This window comes from Tuber melanosporum, assembly GCF_000151645.1.
Source record: "Tuber melanosporum whole genome shotgun sequence assembly, scaffold_126, strain Mel28".
Lineage (NCBI taxonomy): Eukaryota > Fungi > Ascomycota > Pezizomycetes > Pezizales > Tuberaceae > Tuber > Tuber melanosporum.
Genome location: NW_003298784.1, coordinates 194052 through 205097, shown reverse-complemented (window position 1 = coordinate 205097; position 11046 = coordinate 194052).

Sequence of the window (11046 nt, the reverse complement as noted above, 5' to 3'; positions counted from 1 at the left end):
AACCGAATATCGCGATGCACCTGGGCGTACTTCTTCCGCAACACTTGACCACCAAGACCACAACTAAAAAATATTTAATAATCAAATAAATGCCTAATACTAATTAACATCTTGTTTACTATAGATTTTTTGCTATGGTAAAGGCATGGTGGGGTTCGGGAGTGGGATGACGAGTTGCGATGTTGAGCGTGGTCGATCGTCGCGGCGCCAAATGTTCGGTTAATTATGCTAACCGACGATAGGTAGAGAGCCGTATTTTCTATCTTTACCATCAAACGATTCAACTTCAGCCAAAGCGATATCTAGTTGGCCAATTAATCCACTGCTTTTTTTTTTTTTCTTTTCCGGAAATAGATTTCCAAACTGTTTTGTTTGGAACCTACTAGAAGGATAGGGTTCATTGCATTTTTGCTGTATCATATGATATGATACCATAATATTATGATACATCGTGAATTTAAACCTAAACCCACCATTGTTATCAAGGCTTGAACGCCAAGGCGTCCCCCATTGCGTCCCCTGCCTCACCAATCGAGATGCTGTGACTAGACGGCACACACCATATGGCTCGAATCTAAGAACTCCCAGGGTACGTACGGGATTCCCGTTTTCATTACAAAAAGTCATGAAGGTATGTTATCAAATTTGCTTGTGGGTATCGTTTTCTTTTTATACTCTTTAGATAAAATTTCAGTATTAATGATAATAATTCAAATTAATTCAGGGGAATAACTCAAACATAATCCGCTTATACACAAAGTGAGTACACACACAACTTAATCCCTTTCCGAGGGCGTCTGAATAACAAAACCCCGGTACAGGCGCAATAGAATGTGGCATATTACCATAGCGGGTTATGCAGTGACCGCACTTTTGGGCCAACAACTTCCAGCGCGACCCACCAGCTGGTGACAGCAGATGCTTATACTGCAAACGAGAAACCTGATTATCATATCCATATCTTTCGGTCTCAATTTCTATGACATCCTCGCATCCAGGAACCGGACCGTCAATCCGTTTGGCATGGTATGATTTCATAGCATCTACTGAGCGCTGGTTTCGCCTCAGACTGGATTGGCCAGGCACACTCGGGGACGTTGCGGATACAAGGGCGAGGGGAGCGGCGGGTATGTGGACCGCTTCTCGGGTTAGTCGATGGGCTGGATGAGGTTGCGCTAGAAGAGGGGTGCAAACCTGTTCCCGGCGCATCTGGGCGATCTGCGAAAAGCTGTTCCGCGAGTTGTTGCAATAGCGGAGGTATCGATACGGTTGGGTTTAGATACGTCGTCGGCTTGATTCGGGGTGGTGGGCTAAGAACAGTATCCTGACTATCGTCGCGGAGGTAAGAGGAATTGTCCATAGCTCTGCAGACAGTGGCCATGCTTCCCCGGCAGTGTTGGTTAGAGCCAGATCTAAGCTGCCGCCGATGAACTAGCAGAGATGATACATTGCTTTCGGGGTTGATCTGGAGTCCAAGAGTCAACTCAAAAGTAAAAGGAGAAAATCCTATGATACAAGGAACCCATCTCAGAAACGAGAAGTGCGAATAATATGTCAAAGAAGTAGCAAAAATATTTGAAAGAGGGGGACCGGGGGATCCCCCTCTATTTGAAGTTTTCTTGGAAGAGAAATTGCACTTTCACGAAAAATATTTGCCTGAGCCTGAGACATATGCGGTAGCTCTCCCGAACCAACCGCGATCAGCAAAAATTAAGCCTGAGACATCAAGCGTTTTGTACTACGCACAAATGACACCATCGTTGATTACTATTGGCTTGGGGTGCTGGGGCTGCGCGCAGTTCCTACCGGTCTTGGCGATTGGGGGTTGTGTTGGCTGCAGGCGCGGTAGACTGATCGTACTACTCGTTCGTATTCCAGCACAGGGTGTCAAGGGTACTGGTAAGTCTGTCGAACCCCCGCTTGTTGGCCTACCAGTACCGGTAGTTGCCTTAGCCAGTGGGCGAGAGTTCAACTAACTTTTTTTTTCTACACAAGGGGTTAGCGGCAAACATCGTTACACCCATGGAAATTCCGACAAATGAGCAAGTGCTTTACCGCACAAGTATGATACCGTTCCTAAACACACTATGCAGACCGGTGTCAGTGCTGCTGTGTCAATACAACGGCCAAAAAAAAATACATGGGCCTCAGAGAATTCAATCTTTGGCCGAACAGGTTATTTTTCTATTCTGTCCGGAAGGTGTTTTGCTATGGTGGATTTCACAGGGAAGAGTTAATGCTATTATCACATTGATCTATCCCTAATATGTGGGCAAACAAGGATAATGGGATAATCGAATGTGTTGTGCAAACCCCTTTCTTTCCCACAACTGTTCAGTGATCCTGGTGCGGCAAAGAGTGTGCCCTTTGTAGGTGGGAGAGTTAGGAAATGTGGTGGCAAAGGATTGAATTGCCTCCCTAGCCGAGGTGGAATTTCAATTATCATAGCTTCCCAGGAGATGGCTATCAGAGCTGTGTCATAGGGTGTGTGTAGCCCATCGCCCCCTTGAATTGTGAGGGTTATGAGACCGGAGCATCATGGGATGCACAAAATTCGGTGGGGCACTAGGACAAGTACTCTACTCGAGTAGAATAAGGCAAGGTTATTCAACTGCAAAATGAATTTACCTACTGACTATTGCAGACCTTAAGGAATGAACAGAGGAAATTTTTAGGGAGAAAATCCCCCAACCCTTTCACCCATACCCATACCGGTAGTACTGCACTTTACTGATCTCAAGACCCATATATCTCCTCTAACCGCAGTCCACGGCATCCTCAATAAGTAGAAGGATTCCCCTAATCACACAATATAGCACTTCCACTAGTTACAACTACAGCACACCCTTCTACCGCAGTGTTCCCCCTTTAGTTTTCTTTCTACCTCCCTGAGTCTATGGTCTCTACCCCCAAACAAAGCTCACGTAGCTAAGGGAGGGGGGTTGCCAGCGTCCAGGAAGACCCAGAAATTTTGGTCATTGAGATGCAGGAAGTACCTCCAGCAACCAGCTGCCAGATTCGCAATACCGAGGGGGCCCCGGGTACCCCAACACCAAACCACTGAGGAGTTAAATTATCGGCAAGAAAAAAAAAAAACCTCGTACTCGTACTCGAGTACGGTACCATGCAAGTACTCGTCCCAGGCAAGAAGTATCCGAACGCCAGGGGGGTAAAATGCGGTTGGTAACAGGGGGTAGAGATAGTGTGTAATGGGACTGAATATGGGCATTTACTGCCCATTTTGGTGTCTTATTTTACCCAGAATGCCATAAAAAACATCATGAACGTATAAATTTTATAAACAAAAAAGCCTATTCTATGGAAAAAGAAGAAAAAGAAAAAAAAAGAGAGAGAGAGAGAGAGATTGAAAACTGTCTACCACGCCGTATGTCCCCCGTGAGCATTGATAACAGCCTCGATCCTCACTGGCATGGTATCAATAAAATCCAAAATATCCTCCGGCCCAATACTAGCCCATTCCTCCACAACTGCTGCAGCCATTTCATCCTTTCCCCGTGGGCGTGGAGAGTGTTTGTTGAGGTTGTCCTTTAGAAGATGCCAAACATCCTCTATTGGATTAAGGTCTGGTGAGGACGGCGGCCAATTTATCTTAGGCATTTCATAAACCTCGCAAAATGCCTGTGTATATACCGCTCTATGAGCGGAAGCTCCATCCTCTATGACCTATAAACTATAACCAGCCTGCTGGCTTGCCTGTCGCCAGAAAGGCCAGAGAACTGGAGTAAGCACATGGGCAACATAACTGCGTGCAGTTATGTTGCCCCAATCATTTTTTTGCCACTGTATCAGAAGAGCCTTCTCTCCTCCCAATACCCCCCTCCAAATCATTATTGCATTTTTTTTTTTAAATTTGGGAGCTATACAAGACTCCTCATATGCTTCCCCGGGACGTCAAGTTACCCATATGGTACCACGAGAGCCCGAAAGCCAAACGTAACACTCATCAGTCCATATGACTTGACACCAGTCATCTCTCGTCCAATGCCAGTGGGAGAGCGCAAAGTTGAGACGCTTCTCCTTCGCAGCCTCCGACAAAAAGACCTTCTTTCGCACCTTGTTGCGCTTGTAACCCTCAAGAGCAAAAGCCTTGCGTAGAGTCTTCTCATGGGCATGAATGCCGTAAATATCAGCAATCTCTCGCAACGACATCTGGCGGTACAGGCTATCCTGGGTTGCTGTTGCTACTAAACGCTGTCGGGTTGGGGTATCGATTGAGAAAGGCCTACCCTTTCTCTTTTTTGGTGTAGCGGGAGCCTGGCAGATGTCCCAGACTGTGCTAACCCCCAGATTTTGATCCTGGGCTATACGGCGGTATGACCATCCTGCTTGAAACTTGAGAGCTTGCACAAAGCAGCGGGTCTTGTAATCGGTCTCGTGAGTCTTGACTGGCATTGTCTATCAAAATTGTTAATATTTTGTATAAAAACCACGAGTTTTTCAATTCTTACCTATTCTCTGATCACGATATGTCGGAAAGTAGCAATTCTGGGGTGTTTATATTGCTAAGCTGTGTGGAAAAACTCTTTATTACTGTACACACAGACCATCTAAGAACCCCTGCACCAACCGCGTTTCACCCCCCCCTGGCGTTCGGATACTTCTTGCCTGGGACGAGTAGAGAATTTATCGCGAATTCCTAGAAAGTGCAATAAGCGCGTCGGTTACTTAGCACGAGATTGGGGGGGGCGGGATGGTGAGGTGCACTTTTAATTGGCCGCTTAGGGCAAGATAACTGCCCTTTCCTCGAAAAAAATATGCATGAGCCTGAGACTTCTCCAGTTCCTCCTCCCAACCAATCATGGGTGCGAAAAGCAAGCCTGAGACAGGGATGTACCGTACGGGTACTCGTGTCTGCCAAGAAATATACAAAAATACAGAATATCATAAATCATTCCTAGCTGTACCGGACAGGCCTCCAATAAAATACGAGTCCTACATAGGTTTGTTATGGGTGCTCAGATACCCACGGATATTCTGCCATATACTTGTACCGTAAAAGTACGGGATCCTGCGAATCCCCGCGTTCGGATACTTCTTGCGGGTTTTTCCGCGTTGGTGGGATGCGGCTGAGAACTACAGGGATACAAGTGTTAGCGAAAAGGGCGGGGTACCGGCATTGCCGTAGCGCTTTAAGATTTGACGACTGTGCGAGTGACCTGACAGCCGTACGGTAGCCTTACGACCTTCATACGTCCTAGATAGAAAGGGTTATAGAGGGACGTTCCGCTCTTCTGTGTCTACTCTTCCAAACACGCCCAGGAACAGGCAGTCCCCCACAAACCCCTAGAACGATTACCGCCTTCTGAGCTACACATACTTGCGCTGCTTAAGCTCACCCCAATCTCGAACGCCTTCAATCCTATAATACTCTTCTTTACATTTCCACAAACTGCACTCGCTTTTCTACTTTTCTACTGCTTTAAACATGTCGTGGTTTTGCGTAAGCTAAGCCCTACTTTGCTTTACTCATTAAAATCATCTCCTCATAATATTATTATGATACATTAAATTTTTATAGCGGTACTGTGGTTTTGGCCCCCACAACCCTGAGCTCCATCGAGACTGTATCGAGTGTGGGGGTAGCGGGGAACGAGAGTCTGCACAATCTCTCCACAACGACCGAAACAGCCAAAACGTAGACTCCGCGAACACCCCCCGCCGAGGCTGACGTCATCGCGGGGAGCTCCCCCACTCATGAAGGCTTCTCGGCCTGAGACCCCACCTAACGCACATATGGACAACCAAACAGACGACCCCAAATCATAGACAACTATGCTACCGAAAGCGCCAATACCCTTTCTTAGTGTCTGTAACGGCAGACAAAAAATCGGGTCCTTCTGTCGATGCATCTCTAAAAAAGAAGTGTTAAACGAGGAAGAAAAGCTTCTCCCGGCGCTATTAGAATCTCTTTCCCTAGGATCAATTTGAACTCTCTTTGAGTTTCACTTTCTTACATTAGCAGCGGTTTCAAATACCGGTACCGTTGGAGCACACACATTCCTTTAGCAACATCATGGCTGGTGGTGGCATTTTTCTTCCGTGATTTTTTCTTTTTTTCTTCTTTTCTTCTTTTCTTCAAGGACCTGTTGTACTTCCACTTGTACTGCGGCTCTAAGGACGCTTTGCAAGATTCACTTTCCCTTCTATCTGGTTTTGTTTGGCGGTTATAGCTAGCAATCATGAATCACTATCGTGCGCTTGATTACCATAGGAGGTGTCTTTTTACCATGAGCGATCTATTAGGGTTGAACTAACAGTAACTAGAGCTTGTAAGGACAGTTTGTGGATTGGCTTGCACGAGTGGTTCATGGATTCACATCTCCTGGCTCTGCCGACGGGGTGGGTTAAGGGTAGTTATCCTGCTCGCTGTGCGTGACATTTCTGTCCGCATAGCGAGTGAACTGGTAACGCGACAATCATTTCTTGAAACACTCTACCATACTGACCTCGTCCTAGGGAAGAAGTATCCGAAGATCCAATCAAGACGGGAGTTTGCCTGAGTGCCCATATAAACACGGAACTTTCGCCATATATTTTTCGAACCGCTGTTTTCTAATACCGCACTTCTCGCCTGGGACGAGTACTGAGCGCTCTGTACGGCATGATCGTTAGCGCTGCTGCTAATTCTGAAAACTGTTCTTGTCCGGAGGAATTGTTCCTAGAAGGTTTTATTTTTCCAAGAAGAATTTTAAGTAAGGCAAAGCCCCCTCCCTGGAAATGCACTATAAACAAATGTCTGCTCTATGATGCATTTAAATATACAATATCACCTCTAGGGTGTGCCAAGAAAAGGCCCGCAATCCCCCTTTCTTACTAAGAGGGCTTTAAAACCTGAAGCGAAGCTTAAGGCCATTTAAAGAGCATGCTAAATATCCTATAGTATTTTATTGCATCGCAAAAAGCCCGCCTCCGGATCCCGAAGCATACCGTAGCGAAGGGCCATCGCGAGCGCCGGTTGGTATAATATAAAACAAAACAAATTATCCTGATCCTTCCATGGATACAGCTTAATCTCTTTTCCTCCATTCCCTATTTCCTTGCATACTCACGCGACAGCATGGGTAAACACGAGTCTGGAGAATCCTATCTATACGCCATAATACTACCAGAACAAAAGAAACCGCCTACAGTATTCCTTTAACCATCGCGACCGACTAAGTTTCACACCCTGAGCTATCAGCAAAATCGCACAATTTCCCTGTATTGTTTCCTTTGATTCTTGTCCTTTTTTTTTTTTAGTTTTAATTTTTTTTTACCGTTCTGATAAGTTTATCATTCTCCGTTCTCACGGGTTGATGGTTGACAACTCTCAACTCCGAGCTCCCACTATCCTCCCTACCGCCAGGGGCCCCTTTGCGCTATCACCAAGGCCTCGGAACACGAGTACTGTACTTCTGCCGAATCGCTACGGTATCTGGATCATTCTTGCTTCTCACACATACCCTGCTATTCCGTTACATCACCATTCCATACCTCGTTGCGCAGAATATAACCCGGAAACCATCTCAGTTTTGACTCGAAAGACCCTCCCGCAACACTGTATAGCTGGGAAAATGGAGGCATCAAGTCCCCTCGATATCAGAAGGAACATAAGCGCATAGGCAACAAAGGTAAACCCACAGAGCACATGGTGACGGGAGTAAATACCTGACCTCTGCCATCCCCAAATAGCCTCCTCACTAACCCCCTCAGTGCGAAATTTACAATAGAAATCTTGGAGGATTCCCGATATTGAAATGTATTCCCATAATCCTAATATAGTCGCTCAGCCGCAGTGTTCTCGAGATACTGGTATGTCCCATATTAGTCATGCACCCTTCCCTAATGATTGGGAATTAAGTGTCACACAAGAGGACTCATCGCCCCGCTTTCTTCAGCCGCGCTCAAAGAAGCTTATAAACTTCGCCGGTACCACTACGAATTATCGTACTATATCTACATTCAACCTACAATTTTTACACAATATTATGGCCCAGACTACGCGTATCAATATCGGCGACGGAAATGCCCACTCCGGTAACATAATCAGTAGCTTCAACGTCTATAAGTCGGACGAGGACGCGTAGATTATGCGCTGGCTCTCTCCACTAGAACCAAACAACAGACACCAAGGCGTGCGCAACGAGCGTTTTGACGGTGTGGGGGATTGGCTATTGGAAACAAGGGAGTTTCGGGAGTGGAGGTTGGTGAGGGTGGAGCTGATGGGGCTGTCTTGCTTTGCAGCGGGAATCCGGGAGTGGGGAAGACGTATCTGAGGTAAGTGGCTGGATTCCCTGAAAGAAAGATGGGATTGCTGATGGTCGGAAATGCTAGTTCCCTGGTGATTGACAGCCTGTGCGACCGAGCGGGGGAGGAGGACACCACCGTTGCAGGCTTGTATTGCGACTTCCTGGCACAGCGAGAGCAGACAGTCGCCAACATGATGGGAGCTATCTTGAGGCAGCTGGCAGGCAGAGGGGATATCCCTAGTTACCTACGGGAGGCGTTTCATAGAGGGAAAAAGGAGTTTGGTGGCCGAGGACTGCGATTACCGGAACTGATGGGGATGCTGAGGATCACTATTGCTTCGCTACCCAAAGTTTTTATCTGCGTCGATGCACTCGACGAATGCTTGCCGAAGCATCTGCCGGAGCTTCTTAATTCGCTGAGAGATATTGTTCGGGAGTCCCCTGGGACGCGGATATTCCTCACTGGAAGGCCCCACGTCAAAGAAGTTGGTCAAAGATATTTCACTAAGGCGGTTGTGATGCCGATCAGTCCTAACGCCTATGAAGTTAGGAGTTATCTGGAGATGAGGTTGGACCTGGATGCCGATACAGAGGCAATGAATGATGATTTACGGGCGGATATTATTGATCCAGAAAAAGATATCTGATATGTATGAGCATATACCGTTCCCACTCTATCATTGATCAATACTGACCCATGTTTCTAGATTCCTCCTAGTTTCGCTGAACGTCGACGCTATTCTGGGAGAGGTGACAATTCATCAGAGAAGGAAGAAACTTGAAGAGATGACAAAGGGTAATGGATTAACTGATGCATACACCGCCACTCTAACCCGACTAAAGGCATAGAGGGGGAATAAATCAACACTCGAATTGAAGGTCCTGATGTGTCTGTTGTATTCGGAACGGCCGTTACGGGCCGAGGAGCTCTGTCATGCCTTAGGAGTGGGGGTGGGGTCTACGATCTGAATACCGAAAACGTTCCTGCATTGCGGACACTCCTAGAATCTTGCCTGGGTCCTGTCACGGTAGAGGCGTCTTCGTCTACTATCCGACCGGTGCACTATACTCTGAAAGAGCATCTCTTAAGTGATCCGACCTTATTCCATAGCCCCCACTCCACAATTGCAGAGGTTTGCTTGACATACCTCAATTTTGGAAGTGTCCGGGACCTTTCGCCAACATTTCGCTCGGCTCCTGCAACAACACCACTTCTAGAATATGCTTCTTTTTATTGGGGGGAGCACACAAGAAAGGGGATGACGGAAAATGTGAAAACGCTTGCACTGAGACTTCTGTATAGATTTGATGAGCATATATCTGCTCAGTTAATGTTATTGCACTATAAACGAGATGTATGCTCGAAGCCTTATTTTTATGGATGGAAAGGATCTAGAGGATTTACGGGACTCCACGGAGTAGCATTTCTCGGGATCGTTGGGCTGGTTGCTGCTGTATTAGGGATGAAGGAATGGGATGTTAATGCAAGCGATAGGACAGGGAGTACGGCCCTCACATGGGCAGCGGGGGGGGCATGAGGAAGTTGTAATGGTGCTGTTGGATCGAGAGGATGTCAATCCTAACCAGGGAGACATGTGCTATGGCCGAACACCACTCTTGTTGGCGGCTGGGCGTGGGCATGAGGGGGTAGTCAAGATGCTTTTAGAACGTGGAGATGTCAATCCCGACCAGGCAGACACCTACTATGGCCAAGCGCCGCTCTCATGGGCGGCTGAGTGCGGGTATGAGGGAATAGTCAACATACTTTTGGAACGAGGGGACGTCAATCCTAACCGGGCGGACACCTACTTGGCCGGGCGCCACTCTCGTGGGCGTCTGAGTGCGGGCATGAGGGAATAGTCAAGATACTTTTAGAAGGTGGGGATGTCAATCCTAACCAGGCAGACACCAAATATGGTCGAACAACCATTCTTGTTGGCGGCTGGGTACGGGCATGAGGATGTGGTGAAGGTGCTTTTGGAACGGAAATATGTCCCCGCTGTCACGTTGGATAGCGAGAACCAAACACCGCTGTCTATGGCTCTCTCTAAAGGACATGATCGGGTTGTCAGGATGCTACTTGAACGGGACAGTGTCAATTCTGACACACCAGATCCCGTTGGCCGGGCATCCACCCCGGCCCCTGCTGCGCATTGGGACGGCGGAGGTGGTGATCTTAAAGCCAATATCACAGAAATTAATGGCCAACATGCACTCCTATCGGCAGACCTCGATGAGAGGGAATCAGTATCGGACCTCAGAAACCTTCCTTCCAACTCCACGGATCGCGACCTCCCCTCAACCGAGCAGCCCAGGCCGTCTCAACCCCCCTCAGTGTAGTCCCTGGGCTTCTGGCATCCTCACCGGAAAGTTGACACCCATCCTAAAAACACTCCATCAATCCTCTCACTTACGGTCGACCGCTATTTTGCCATCGCCTCTTTCGTCTGTCTCTTGGCTTTTCTCGTTTATATTCCTTTTTCGTTACCTCAAATGTTCCCGCTACATAAATAATTGCCAAGCGAAGGATTTGTCTAAGCCTGACCTCCTCCGATTTCGATGCTAATAGACATTGATAGAGGGGCTTTTCTTCCTATTTTATTTCGCTATTTTCTATCTGTCTATTTTTGTTCTTTTTCTTTACTCTTTCCCTTCTAGGGGTTCCGGTTAGACTTTGTCTATACTATCTTCTTTCTTGCTGCTCTTCGTTCTTATTATTCGTTAATGTTTGTCTTGTCTTTTCCGGGCGATGGTGTATAGCGTGGCCTGTTATAGACAGCGGGTAGGAATAGACACT